This window comes from Nyctereutes procyonoides, unplaced genomic scaffold, assembly GCF_905146905.1.
Source record: "Nyctereutes procyonoides isolate TBG_1078 unplaced genomic scaffold, NYPRO_anot_genome, whole genome shotgun sequence".
NCBI classification, from domain to species: domain Eukaryota; kingdom Metazoa; phylum Chordata; class Mammalia; order Carnivora; family Canidae; genus Nyctereutes; species Nyctereutes procyonoides.
In genome coordinates, this window is record NW_026574949.1 from 24,853 (window position 1) to 38,818 (window position 13,966).

General features: G+C 43.5%; 1 pseudogene; it reads right to left on the minus strand.

Annotated features, from left to right (window-relative positions):
- Positions 1-4,711: 4,711 nt before the first annotated feature.
- LOC129505811 (heterogeneous nuclear ribonucleoproteins A2/B1-like) lies at positions 4,712-6,055 on the minus strand (annotated as a pseudogene).
- Between the last annotated feature and the right edge of the window lie 7,911 nt (positions 6,056-13,966).

Below are 13,966 nucleotides of genomic sequence, written 5' to 3' on the forward strand. Positions count from 1 at the left end.
CTTCTGGATTAGTGGGTCGTCATAAATTTTCTGATGTCACAGGAAAAATAAAACTCAAGAGGGAATTCTTTTTGCCTCCGAAAGGCTGGGAATGGGAAGGAGAGTGGATAGTTGATCCTGAAAGAAGGTAAGCCCTTCCATTTTTCTGAGAAAAAACGGTGACAATGAAACCTTTCCCTAGATATTGCTAAATAAATCTTTTCTATCATTATTCTTGGTAATACTTACGCAATACCCACTGAGCAAACTCTCCAGGAGGCCTGGGGAAAGGAGGGATGGGAGAGGCCTCTCACACTTTCCCTTCACCAAATTTATGGAGCACCTACTATGGGACCCATACCTCTGTGGATGGTGCAAAGACCAAACCTCACCCATCCAGAGCTTATGCCATTCCGTTTATCATCCTTTCAGAAACTGCTCACCTGCCACAAGAATCTGAGATGTGTTTGCAGTTCAATACGAACTCTATAGAAAAGCCTTTAAGAAGTAATGGCAGACCAGAAGGCCTAGGTGGATGGAGGGACTGAGCCTTCTCGGCACCTTGCACATCACATGTGTTGGTGCACACCACTCACCACGCCCCTCCCTGGTGCTCTTATGGGGCAGTCAAGGATGTTCCGTGGGCTAGTGGTCTCTGTTGAGGCAGAGGGCACATAGTAGGGGCACAGAGAGAGGGCTGTAAATCAGGGTGCTGCGTGTTTAAACTCCCAGTGGGGCAGAGATGCCTGGGTGCCCCAGTTAATATGCATGTGATGATAATGTTAATAATATTATAATTAATCACTAGTATTATCATAGCTACTGGGTTTTCAGCCATGCAGTCATGCCAAATGCTTTCTAAACACTGCTCCACCTGACCCTTACAACCCAGGAGATGGTAGGTATTACTGTCATTATTTTACAGATGAGAAAACTGAACATAGAAAGGGTAAATAAGTGGCCTAGGGTCCCACAGCTCGTAAGCTAGGATCAATACCTCAGGGTTCACACATAGGTATTGAAAGCTGTGCTCTTCCCCTGAGCAAGCATATAACCTTGCATTGTTCTTATTACTAACATGCGCTGCTGCCAAGTGGCCCCACCCACTGCCACCCACCTGGCTGGCCCAGGCACCATGTTCTCCAGCAGCTGTAACCTCCACCCAGGGATTCTCTGCGCAAAGCCCTGATTTTTTTCTTTTTTGAGGGACCTGGATAGAATCATGGAGATTCTAACTTTGTGTTTGTTGATTTAGAATGTATGAACTGGGATCCCTGGGTGGCGCAGCGGTTTAGTGCCTGCCTTTGGCCCAGGGCGTGATCCTGGAGACCCGGATCGAATCCCACATCAGGCTCCCGGTGCATGGAGCCTGCTTCTCCCTCTGCCTATGTCTCTGCCTCTCTCTCTCTCTGTGACTATCATAAATAAAAATTAAAAAAAAAAAAAAATAGAATGTATGAACTGAGCTGCTACTTACCTCAAGAAAAAGATCTGAAAATTTCTGTCTATGACTATGACAACTTTACCCATGATGAAAAGGTGGCAGAAACAATTATTGATCTGGAAAACCGATTCCTTTCCCGGTTTGGGTCTCACTGCAGCATACCTGAGCAGTACTGTGTGTAAGTTGCTTTGTCCATGAATGTAGACAATTTTCTCCATCCAACATTAATATATGGGCATGCCTTGGTTCTCTACTTCAGTGCCTGCCTTCTGTGAGCCACTCCTCATTTGAGTCAGATACATACTGGTTTTTTTATTTTTTTATTTATTTATGATAGTCACATAGAATGAGAGAGAGAGAGGCAGAGACACAGGCAGAGGGAGAAGCAGGCTCCATGCACTGGGAGCCCGACGTGGGATTCGATCCTGGGTCTCCAGGATCGCGCCCTGAGCCAAAGGCAGGCGCCAAACCGCTGTGCCACCCAGGGATCCCCCCATACTGTTTTTAATAATAGGATTATCTTTGGGAGAATAGGGCCAGAGCATTACTCAACTCCAGGGCAATGCCCCCACCTCCCTCCCACTCCTGATCAATTTTGTGATGTCCCTCTTTCCCTAAGTGCTATTTGGCATATTCCCATAGTGTCTAATGAGATACGGCCTGCAATTTCTACTTTATGAACTTGCCTATTGTGATTACAGTTTGTAGACAAACCTCTCATTTTTGTGGAGGTGGAAATTCAGGGGTGGGCGGGGAGGGAAAGGATGAGTTGGCTGAGGCCAACCTAATTGTGGATTTTAGGTCTGAAATACATTTCTAGGCAAAAGCCAAAGGGTAGAGCACATTCCCTGTTCCCTTGTTACATGGACACACCTGTAAGTGTATATGTGTGTCAATCTAAGAAGAACCTCTGTGCCCTGGAGTAACTCTGAGTGTGGAATGTTATTTACAGTTCTGGAGTAAACACCTGGCGAGATCAACTGAGACCAACTCAGTTGCTTCAAAACGTAGCCAGGTTCAAAGGCTTCCCACCACCCATCCTTTCTGAAGATGGAAATAGAATCAGATATGGAGGGCGAGACTACAGTTTGGATGAATTTGGTAAGTGCATAACCATAGACTGCAAGCTGGTTACAAAGTGTAGCAACCTATCTATATTGCGGGGCCCCGCTCTGGAGGGGGGGATGGACAGAGTAGTGCCCTCATTATACCACAGGAGACTCCACACACAGGACTATCTAACAAAAGCCCCATTATGCCAGGTTTCGCTGTCTTGTCAAGTGTCAAAGTGCACACATTTTCTTGTCTGTCTTATGTTTTACTTGCCCTTTTGGTCGTAGCCATTTGAGCTTTGAACACAAAGTTCTAGTAATTTCTATGTAATGCATGTTTAGCTCATAATTAAGCTCAAAAGTACTCAGGTGGTAATGCAAGAATTTCTCTTCCAGTCTTCTTCCATCATTCTTCCAGCCCTTCTCTGAGAAGGCTCAGGGATGCAGGGGTTTGGTTTGAAGAATCTTCTGAGTTCACATCTGGCTCATGTCTGAGCTTGGGGTCTTGCTCTTTCTCCAGCAGTAATTTATAATGCACTCTGTCCTGACACATAGCCATCTAGCTGCGCTGTGACAAAGCCTGAAATAAACTTAATAGAGCAGAAGAGCTGTGATGTAATTCAGTGTTTTGTAGGGAGAGAGGGCTTCCAAGAGTGGGTGGCAGTGGAGCTTGCCTTGGAGGGTGGACAGGATGTCCAGAGAAGGCCAAATACAGACACATGGGAGTAAAGGTGCTTCCCTGATCCTCAACTGTTTATTCTTGACATTGCAAGAAACTATATTTTGTCCTTCCATTTGAAGAGGACTTAGTCAATATCAGGAATGATTAGATGCTTAGGAAATGTTGATGCTGCTGTCAACATAAGAACTTGCAAAAGGGATTGGGAATCAACTGACAAGTAACATGGCATCATAGTTAAGAATACCCCTCAAATAAACAACTCCCCCCAAACTGTCTCAGTCATAAGGCTCATTCCAGTTACTATTGTTACCTAACAAATCACCCCAAAACTTAGCGGCTGAAAAACATCTATTTTGTTTTGCCCACAGTTTTGCGGGTAGGAATTCAGGAAGGGCTCACTGGGCAGTTCTCACCTGACTAGCTCATGTGGTTGGTTGCTGTCAGATGTTAGGGCGGGGGAGAGCTATAGCTATCCAAAGGTTTGACCAAGCTGGGTGTCCAGGATGCCTTGCACACATGGCCGGCAGTTGATGCTGGCTCTTGCCTGGGGCTAATAATGATCAGAACACCTCCTCGGGCCTTTCCAAAAGGGCGATCACCAGAGACTCAAGCTCCCTACATAGTGGATGGCTTCCCTCAGAGCAAGCATCCCAAGAGGACCAACCAGAAGCTATGTGGCATGAGAAGTCACGCAGCATTCTTTCTCTGGACTTTAGTGATCAGATATGTCTCCAGATTCAAAGGAAGAGGACAGAGAACTCCACCTCTCTGTCAGAGAAATTGAGGGCTGATTTGAAAATGCCACAGTGATGCTAGCTACTGTAACAATTAAACTTCCACACGTCAGTGGCTTAAAATAATAGAAGTTTATTTCTCAGAAGCTCACAGTAGGTATTCCAATGGGCAGCAATGCTTCATGGACTCAGGCCCTTCCATCTTGCAGCTCTGTTCTTGAACTCAGGCACCTAACATTGCTGTTTCTTCTGCACCCAAAAGGGAACAGCACATAGAATCTCTCTCATGAGAGGGCTTTCTGTGCCAGGTCTAGAAGTGACACAGATGTCACTTCTACCTATGTTACATTCAAGCCCAGCTAGGTTGTGTGACCATACCTAACTGCAAGGGAAGCTGGGAAATAGAATCTGGCTGCAAGCTCCTGCCACAAAAGTAAATATAGGCTGCTCTCACTCACTGTGTTCTGGTCCCTTTGCTATTCCTGGTTGGGGCAGGGCCCATGGCCAAGAGTGACTTTTCTCAATGACTCATTCACAAACCCAAGTTTGCACACTGGCACTGCCCTTCTAGGATGAAGGGCTACATGCTCCTAAGGGCAATCTGGCTGAACTGTTTGCAGATGGCCCTCTCTGTTTCAATGCCACTCTCATTATCAAAGAAGGAATGCTTCTACAAAGACCACTAGAAAGAAACAGCAATTAAAAAGCTAAGAAACTGTCTCAAAGGCATTTTTTTTTTACAATCCTTCCTCCACAGTAAGGTAATGTTATTAAATAATCCAATCCATTCACAAAATGGCTCTCTGCATCTGCTCTGGTGTCTTCTGCCATATCACTGCATATTTATGCATGACTGAGATAAGAGTTTCCTTAACATTGTTATTTCGATAACCTGAAGCTGTTCTGTTACCTCTGGGCTCTCATCCTCTCCTATTTATACAGTGAAGCCCATGGCAAGTAGGAAGAAGCTCAATATCGGCTTCTCCCTCCATAACCCCCACTTCCTCCACTGCCTCCAGGACCATAGTTTCCTCCACCATTTGGTCCCCCCATGTTGCTGCTACCACCAAAGTTTCCCCTCTTCATTGGACCATAGTTAGAGGGTTGATGGTTATAATTTCCAAAATCATTGTAATTTCCACTTCCATAAATTCCTCCTCCATAGTTGTCATAACCACCTCTGTAGCCCCCACCCTGGTTGCCATATCCAGTCCTCCACCACCATATCCTCCTCTTCCTCCTCCATAACCAGGGCTACCTCCAAAATTGCCACCTCCAGGTCCTCCTCCATACCCATTATAGCCATCCCCAAATCCACGGCCACTTCCATATCCATCAGATCCTCCTCTAAAGTTACTTCCTGGTCCTGGTCCAAAATTTCCACCACCACCACGAGAATCTCCAAAACCAAAGTTGCCTCCTCTTCCACTTCTAGAACTTTGGACTTCCTGCATTTCTTGTCTAGACAAAGCCTTTCTTACTTCTGCGTTATGACCATTGATGGTATGATATTTCTGCAACACAATCTTATCCACAGGATCATGATCATCAAAGGTAACAAAACCAAAGCCTCTTTTCTTTCCAGACTGCCTATCAGTAATTATCTCAATGGTATCAATCTTTCCATATTCCTCGAAATAATCTCTAAGATGGTGTTCCTCAGTATCTTCTTCAATTCCACCAACAAAGAGCTTCTTCACAGTTACATGAGCCCCTGGTTTTCCAGATTCCTCTCTTGCAACAGCACGTTTTGGCTCAACCACTCTCCCATCAATTGAATGAGGCCTTGCAGCCATAGCAGCATCAGCCTCAGCCATGGATGAGAAGGTCACAAAACCAAATCCTCTTGGTCTTTTGCTTGCAGGCTCTCTCATAACCACACAGTCTGTAAGTTTTCCCCATTGTTCGTAGTAGTTCCTCAAACTTTCTTCTGTGGTTTCAAAGCTCAAGCCACCAATGAAGAGTTTCCGGAACTGTTCCTTTTCTCTCTGCATCGCGGACTCAGTCGCTTCAGCCCGATTTCCCGCAGCCGAGCGCGATGAGAGAGATCTCCGCGGACGAACACGAACCGGACTCGTCCTGGCGCTGTAGTGAGAACTGCCGCTGCTCGAGAAACAGCACCGCTAAGAGCACCTCCACGCGGGACCCGGCGCTGCTGCTACTCGAAATCTACTTTTATATAGATTTTTACCTGAGGGCACTCCTTAGTCTGCGTGGTGCAGAACAGATAGAGCTCAAGCAGAAAGTATCAGTTCCGTCAGGCTAACGAGTCAGAGTTTGGAATTCAGGGCTGTCACAGCAGCTGCAGAATGAAGGAAAACATGAGTCCAAAGCAGAGGCCTTAAATTTTCCATATAAATTATCCTCAAATCTTTGACCAACCCTCGAGCTATGCATGCATGGGAAAGTCTACAGGAGCCCAGCGGAAAGTAACAACTGGAAGACTGAAAAAGTTAAGTAGCTATCCAGTAGGGGTTCCAGAGTTGAGAGTTCAAGTCCCAGCAAGTTACAGGGAGTTGGTAAATACCTTGAGCCTTCCATTGAAACCCAAAAGGGCCACACCTTAGGGTAAGGTTCACATCTCAATACTAAAGGTTATACTCTAATACTAAAGGTTATGCTCTAAAACTCAGGGCAAAATCCAAATAAATCCACTTAACAAAGCATAAACCAAGCTCTCACAGGATCAAGATGTTCTGCTTACTAGAACCAAATTCAATACTTTTTATAAGACAAAGATAGAACAAGAATCTCTGTGATGCATTTTGTAGTTTTTTATTTTATCAAACAAAAATTACTAGATATGTGAAAAAAGGAAAATGTGATTAAGACATGGAAAGAAAAGCAGTCAATAGAAACAAATCCAGAGATGACTAAATGTTGGAATTAGCAGACAACAATCTAAAAATAACTCTGACAAATCTGAATAGATAATAAAAATAAATAAAACTAACAGATAAAATGGAATTTATTGGAAAAGACGAATATAATGGGTGAAGAAATGAAGAATTTCAGGAAAGCTATGCCAACTCTAAAAAAAAAATCAAAAGGAATTCCTAGGACTGAAAATACAATACTTGAAATAAAAAATTCATTGAGCATTAAAAGCAAATTTGGCAACATAGGAAAAAGGATTTATGAACTTGATGACAGATTACTAGAAATTACACAAACTGAGTAACAGAGAAAAAGATTGGGGGAAAAAATAGAGCCTTAATAACCCCTAGGAAAGTATCAACTGGCCTAATGTGTAACTGAAATCCCAAAAAGTGAGAAAAGAGAACTAGGTAGAAAAAATATTTGAAGAAATGCTGGCCAAAATTTTTCCTTATTTGATCAAGTCACAGATCTAAGACACTAAGGAAACCCCAGACAGAATAAAGTCAAGGAAAGCCACACTTGGGCATATCAAAGTAAAACTGCTGAAAACCAGAGATAATGATCATATCTGAAAAGCAGTCAGAGGAAAAAATGTAATACATATAAGGGAACATCCATAAGCAGATTGCTCATAGGAAATAGTGGATTTCAGAAAACAGTGAGATATAATTTTGAAATGTTGGAGAGGAAAAAAACACCTGTCAATCTAAAAATCTATATGTAGAGAAACTACTCCTTAAAAATTATGGTAACATCAAGACATTTTTAGATAAAGGAAAGCTGAGAGAACTCATCACCAGCAGTGCTACACTATTAGAAATGCTAAAGGCATTCTTTGAGGTGAGAAATGATACAAAATGTAAATATGGATCTATCTGACAGAATGAAAAACACTGGAAATGGTAAATATATGGGTAAAGAGAAAAGACTATTTTTCTTCCTTTTCTTAAGTACCCTAAAAGATAATCAACTATGTAAAGCAAAAATAAGAGTAATTAATTGTATAGCTTAGGGATCCCTGGGTGGCTCAGCGGTTTTGCACCTGCCTTTGGCCCAGGGCGATCCTGGAGTCCCTGGATCGAGTCCCACGTCGGGCTCCCGGCATGGAGCCTGCTTCTCCCTCTGCCTCTCTCTCTCTCTCTTCTCTCTCTCTCTATCATGAATAAATAAAATCTTTTTAAAAATTGTATAGTTTACAATTTATGTTTTAAAAAAGTAGAAAATAATTGCATGAGGATAGGTAAAGGTAAATGAAATCAAGTTGTGTTTCAAGTTCTTAGATGTAAAGCAGTAGAATATTAACTTAAGGAAGACTGTGGTTAAGATAAAGATGCATATTATAGTCCCTAGAACAACCAATAAAAGAACACAACAAAAAGATGTAGCTAAAAATTCAATATAAGAAACAGAATGGTATACTAAAATAAATTTTAGTTAACCCAAAAGAAGGCAGAAAATTAGAATCCAAGAAACAAAAAACAGAAGGGATAAATAGAAAACAAAGAGCAAGATAAGAGATTTTACCACAATCATATCAATAATTACATCAACTATGAATGGGATAAACAATCCAATTAAAAGTCAGAGACTGTCAGACTCAACTTTGTGCTCATTTACAAGAGACACAAAATATAAAGGCACAGACAGGTTGAAAGAAGAAGGATGGAAAAAGATACAAGAACTAACCATGTTAACATCGGATAAAGTATACTTCAAGACAAAGACAAGAAAAAAAAAGCCTCAGTAATCTGGCAACAAAAAGAAATAAAAGGCATTCAAATTGCCAAAGAAGAAGTCAAACTCTCCCTCTTCGCCAATGATATGATACTGTATGTAGAAATCCCAAAAGACTCTACCCCAAGATTGCTAGAACTCATACAGCAATTTGGCAGCATGGCAGGATACAAAATCGATGCCCAAAAGTCAGTGGCATTTCTATACACTAACAATGAGACTGAAGAAAGAGAAATTAAGGAGTCAATCCCATTTACAATTGCACCCAAAAGCATAAGATACCTAGGAATCAACCTAACCAAAGAGGTAAAGGATCTATACCCTAAAAACTACAGAACACTTCTGAAAGAAATTGAGGAAGACACAAAGAGATGGAAAAATATTCCATGCTCATGGATTGACAGAGCCATTCACAATTAATAATGTGAAAATGTCAATGTTACCCAGGCCAATTTACACGTTCACAATTAATAATGTGAAAATGTCAATGTTACCCAGGCCAATTTACATGTTCAATGCAATCCCTATCAAAATACCATGGACTGAGGGAGGGGCAAGATGGCAGAAGAGCAGGGTCCCCAAATCACCTGTCCCCACCAAATTACCTAGATAACCTTCAAACCATCCTGAAAATTTACGAATTCGGCCTGAGATGTAAAGAGAGACCAGCTGGAATGCTACAGTGAGAAGAGTCCGCGCTTCTATCAAGGTAGGAAGACGGGGAAAAAGAAATAAAGAAACAAAAGGCCTCCGAGGGGGAGGGGCCCCGCGAGGAGCCGGGCTGAGGCCGGGGCGAGTGTCCCCAGGACAGGAGAGCCCCGTCCCGGAGGAGCAGGAGCTGCACCAACCTTCCCGGGCGGGCGGAAAGGGGCTCGCAGGGAGTTGGAGCAGGACCCAGGAGAGCGGGGATGCCCTCAGGCTCCCGGGGACACTAACAGACACCTGCGAGCGCAGGAGAGTGCTCCGAGCTCCCTAAGGGCTGCAGCGCGCACGGAGGGACCAACCGGAGCAGCTCGGAGGGGCTCGGGAGCGGCTCCAGGGAGGGAGCTGCAGGGCGGGAGCGCGAATCCACCAGCGCAGGCCCCGGAGCACAGGGCGCCGGGACACAGCCCAGGATCCGGCCTCCCCCGGGACAGGCAGAGGCCGGGAGGGCCCGAGACAGCGAGGACGCTCCTGCCCCGAGCTGAGCAGATCAGCGGCCCCGCCCCGGAGCCTCCAGGCCCTGCGGACGGAGAGCCGAGAGCCCCGAGCCCCGTAGTTCCTGCGGAGGCTGAATCCAGGCTTCCAGAGTTGCCATAGCAACTGCGACTGTTCCTCCTGGGGCCTGACGGGGTAAACAACCCCCGCTGAGCCCTGCAGCAGGCAGGGGCAGAGCAGCTCCCCCAAGTGCTAACACCTGAAAATCAGCACAGCAGGCCCCTCCCCCAGAAGACCAGCTAGACGGACCAGTGATACTCCCCCGTGTTCCAATACAACTTGTTTTTGGCCACTCTGCACTGAGCAAAATGACTAGAAGGAAAACCTCACCTCAAAAGAAAGAATCAGAAACAGCCCTCTCTCCCACAGAGTTACAAAATCTGGATTACACTTCAATGTCAGAAAGCCAATTCAGAAGCACTATTATACAGCTACTGGTGGCTCTAGAAAAAAGCATTAAGGCCTCACGAGACTTCATGACTGCAGAATTTAGATCCAATCAGGCAGAAATTAAAAATCAATTGAATGAGATGCAATCCAAACTAGAAGTCCTAACGACGAGGGTTAACGAGGTGGAAGAACGAGTGAGTGACATAGAAGACAAGTTAATGGCAAAGAGGGAAACTGAGGAAAAAAGAGACAATCAATTAAGGGACCATGAAGACAGATTAAGGCAAATAAATGACACTCTAAGGAAGAAAAACCTACGTTTAATTGGGGTTCCCGAGGGCGCCGAAAGGGACAGAGGGCCAGAATATGTATTTGAACAAATCCTAGCTGAAAACTTTCCCAATCTGGGAAGGGAAACAGGCATTCAGATCCAGGAAATAGAGAGATCCCCCCCTAAAATCAATAAAAACCGTTCAACACCTCGACATCTAATAGTGAAGCTTGCAAATTCCAAAGATAAAGAGAAGATCCTTAAAGCAGCAAGAGACAAGAAGTCCCTGACTTTCATGGGAGGAATATTAGGGTAACAGCAGACCTCTCCACAGAGACCTGGCAGGCCAGAAAGGGCTGGCAGGATATATTCAGGGTCCTAAATGAGAAGAACATGCAACCAAGAATACTTTATCCAGCAAGGCTCTCATTCAAAATGGAAGGAGAGATAAAGAGCTTCCAAGACAGGCAGGAACTGAAAGAATATGTGACCTCCAAACCAGCTCTGCAAGAAATTTTAAGGGGGACTCTTAAAACTCCCCTTTAAGAAGAAGTTCAAGTAACTCTGAACGTGAATGGGCTTAATGACCCCATCAAAAGGCGCAGAGTTTCAGACTGGATAAAAAAACAGGACCCATCTATTTGTTGTCTACAAGAGACTCATTTTAGACAGAAGGACACCTACAACCTGAAAATAAAAGGTTGGAGAACCATTTACCATTCAAATGGTTCTCAAAATATACCCTAAAAACTACAGAACACTTCTGAAAGAAATTGAGGAAGACACAAAGAGATGGAAAAATATTCCATGCTCATGGATTGGCAGAATTAATATTGTGAAAATGTCAATGTTACCCAGGGCAATTTACACGTATAATGCAATCCCTATCAAAATACCATGGACTTTCTTCAGAGACTTAGAACAAATTATTTTAAGATTTGTGTGGAATCAGAAAAGACCCCAAACAGCCAGGGGAATTTTAAAAAAAGAAAACCATATCTGGGGGCATCACAATGCCAGATTTCAGGTTGTACTACAAAGCTGTGTTCATCAAGACAGTGTGGTACTGGCACAAAAACAGACACATAGATCAATGGAACAGAACAGAGAACCCAGAAGTGGACCCTGAACTTTATGCTCAACTAATATACGATAAAGGAGGAAAGACGATCCACTAGAAGAAAGACAGTCTCTTCAATAAATGGTGCTGGGAAAATTGGACATCCACATGCAGAAGAATGAAACTGGACCACTCTCTTGCACCATACACAAAGATAAACTCAAAATAGATGAAAGATCTAAATGTGAGACAAGATTCCATCAAAATCCCAGAGAAGAACTCAGGCAACACCCTTTTTGAACTTGGCCACAGTAACCGGAGAAGGACAAACAGTGTATGTTCTCATTCATTTGGGGAATATGAATAATAGCGAAAGGGAATATAAGGGAAGGGAGAAGAAATGTGTGAGAAATATCAGAAAGGGAGACAGAACATAAAGACTTCTAACTCTGGGAAATGAACTAGGGGTGGTGGAGGGGGAGGAGGGTGGGGGTGGGGGTGAATGGGTGACGGGCACTGAGGGGTACACTTGACGGGATGAGCACTGGGTGTTATTCTGTATGTTGGTAAATTGAACACCAATAAAAATTAATTTATTAAAAAAAATACCATGGACTTTCTTCAGAGAGTTAGAACAAATTATTTTAAGATTTCTGTGGAATCAGAAAAGACCCCGAATAGCCAGGGGAATTTTAAAAAAGAAAACCATATCTGGGGGCATCACAATGACAGATTTCAGGTTGTACTACACAGCTGTGGTCATCAAGACAGTGTGGTACTGGCACAAAAACAGACACATAGATCAATGGAACAGAATAGAGAACCCAGAAGTGGACTCTGAACTTTATGGTCAACTAATATTCGATAAAGGAGGAAAGACTATCCACTGGAAGAAAGACAGTCTCTTCAATAAATGGTGCTGGGGGGATCCCTGGGTGGCGCAGTGGTTTGGCGCCTGCCTTTGGCTCAGGGCAGCGATCCTGGAGACCCGGGATCGAGTCCCATATCAGGCTCCCGGTGCATGGAGCCTGCTTCTACCTCTGCCTGTGTCTCTGCCTCTCTCTCTCTCTGTGTGTGACTATCATAAATAAATAAATTTAAAAAAAATAAATACATGGTGCTGGGAAAATTGGACATCCACATGCAGAAGAATGAAACTAGACCACTCTCTTGCACCATACACAAAGATAAACTCAAAATGGATGAAAGATCTAAATGTGAGACAAGATTCCATCAAAATCCTAGAGGAGAACACAGGCAACACCCTTTTTGAACTCGGCCACTGTAACTTCTTGCAAGATACATCCACGAAAGCAAAAGAAACAAAAGCAAAAACGAACTATTGGGACTTCATCAAGATAAGAAGCTTTTGCACAGCAAAGGATACAGTCCACAAAACTAAAAGACAACCTACAGAATGGGAGAAGATATTTGCAAATAACATATCAGATAAAGGGCTAGTTTCCAAAATCTATGAAGAACTTATTAAACTCAACACCAAAGAAACAAACAATCCCATCATGAAATGGGCAAAAGACATGAAAAGAAATCTCACAGAGGAAGACATAGACATGGCCAACATGCACATGAGAAAATGCTCTGCATCACTTGCCATCAGGGAAATACAAATCAAAACCACAATGAGATACCACCTCACACCAGTGAGAATGGAGAAAATTAACAAGGCAGGAAACAACAAATGTTGGAGAGGTTGTGGAGAAAAGGGAAACCTCTTATACTGTTGGTGGGAATGTGAACTGGTGCAGCCACTCTGGAAAACTGTGTGGAGGTTCCTCAAAGAGTTAAAAATAGACCCAGCCGCAATTGCACTGTTAGGGATTTACCCCAAAGATTCAGATGCAATGAAACGCCAGGACACCTGCACCCCGATGTTTCTAGCAGCAATGTCCACAATGGCCAAACTGTGGAAGGAGCCTCGGTGCCCATCGAAAGATGAATGGATAAAGAAGATGTGGTTTATGTATACAATGGAATATTACTCAGCCATTAGAAACGACAAATAACCACCATTTGCTTCAACGTGGATGGAACTGGAGGGTATTATGCTGAGTGAAGTAAGTCAATCGGAGAAGGACAAACAGTGTATGTTCTCATTCATTTGGGGAATATAAATAATAGTGAAAGGGAATATAAGGGAAGGGAGAAGAAATGTGTGGGAAATATCAGAAAGGGAGACAGAACATAAAGACTCCTAACTCTGGGAAACGAACTAGGGGTGGTGGAAGGGGAGGAGGGCGGGGGTTGGGGGTGAATGGGTGACGGGCACTGAGGGGACACTTGACGGGATGAGCACTGGGTGTTATTCTGTAAGTTGGTAAATTGAACACCAATAAAAATTAATTTATTTAAAAAAAGTAAGAAAGAAAGAAAGGAAGAAAAAAGAAAAGAAAAAGAAAAGAAGAATAGAAACAAAAGAAAAAGAAACTCTAAAGGCACCAAGAATCTGTGTACTTTCTTCAGCAGTTCTGGGGGTGGGGGATTTAACCCAGGTCTATAGTCCTGGGCAGTAGAACGAATGCCAG